Below are 1549 nucleotides of genomic sequence, written 5' to 3' on the forward strand. Positions count from 1 at the left end.
GTTCGCCGTTCCTTTCTCCGCGAGCGTACACCGAATCGCGCCAAGTGCAATTTCATCCTGCATCGACGAAAGTCGGAACAGGCTACGGATCCGTGCGAAAGAAAACGCGCGATACGCGTACGATCGTTTCGCGTAATCTAACGACGGACCGGGCCCTGTCTCGCCTGCGAGAAACAGTCGAGCCACGTATTTGGAAAATATTTTCCCTATCCCTACGGAGGATCGGTGTTTGGCAAGCGATCGCCGTTCTCGAGCGTGGCGTGGCTCGTTCGGTATCGTTGAACAAAAACGCCACACGAAGAACCTGGTCGACAATGATCGACGGAAAGCGATCCTCGAAGTTGTATTGTAGCCGAGAGACCCCGGAGCTCGAGGGACAAATTTCACCCCTAAACACGCAAATAAAGGATAAAGGCCGGCAAATTAGCCGAGTGAAAGCGGCATAAATCAAAATATTAGAAAACAGCGGCGAGGATGGCAGAGTCGAGGCGGATGAAGGATTTATGGGGTTGGTCCGGTATATGGCGCGTATGGTTGGCGTAAAACTCAGGGCGTTCCCTGTCGCCTCGTCCCTTCGCACTGCCTCCGTCTCGTCGCTTTTTCTTTCTCTCGATCCGACGCGGATCACAGCGACTTTTGTTTAAAACATGATCTATCGCTTAAATAGCTAAAGCGGAGAATTTATGGGCCTCGGCTGCTGTCTCGGCCACGAAGACGATGCCGCGAAAAGACGAGAGACGCGATGGACGCGAGGGTGGTACGCAACAGCATCGTCCCATTCACGCAGACGAACCACTCTCTCACGGCTTTCTATTTCCTATTTTCCAACCGATCGCTCGTCCGACTACCCCCTTTCCATTCGTGTCCGCTCCCCCAACGAAATTTGACGCGTTCTTTTCATCTCCAGGGATACTCGCTCTCTTTTATCGTTTCGACACACTTTCTAAGATTCCCGCGCGGGGAGACTCGATCCCGCTGTTCTACCGCGCGACATCCTAACGCCTTCTTGTAGATCCGATAACAAGAATTCGTAAAGCGTACGTACACGCGATACGCGTTCGTCGTGCCGCACACCGGATCGTCGAGTTTCTTCTCCCTGTGACTGACGACGGATCGAATCTGTTCGACTCGTGTTCGACTCGTATTCGACTCCGAGTATTCGCTCGAACGGGTATCCGCCGGATTTCGTCGACGAACGCGTCGATAGATCGCCTCTAGATCGTCTAGCGGATCGAATCGACGGAAATCTGATCCGCCCGTACCGCGAACTTGCGAAATAACAATTGGCGATACGGAAAAGAGACGCGTATCTCGGAAGATGACGAGAGCGGAAAGCAAGAAACGAAAACACGACTCGGAGGTGACGGCTTTCGACGTCCTTCGGACGCATGCGTTAAGTCGTATCCTTACGTAAAAGTAACAGCGGCGATACGGCGCGGCATAACCGATAAGCCCGTGGCACGCATTTCGATACCTACTAATACGCGATCAAATGGCTGAATAATGGATGTATTTCGGCGTTATCTATGTAGCGGCGGTAGCCATCGAC

The sequence above is a fragment of the Bombus impatiens genome, unplaced genomic scaffold (genome assembly GCF_000188095.3).
Source record: "Bombus impatiens unplaced genomic scaffold, BIMP_2.2 scf_0675, whole genome shotgun sequence".
In the NCBI taxonomy this organism is placed as follows: domain Eukaryota; kingdom Metazoa; phylum Arthropoda; class Insecta; order Hymenoptera; family Apidae; genus Bombus; species Bombus impatiens.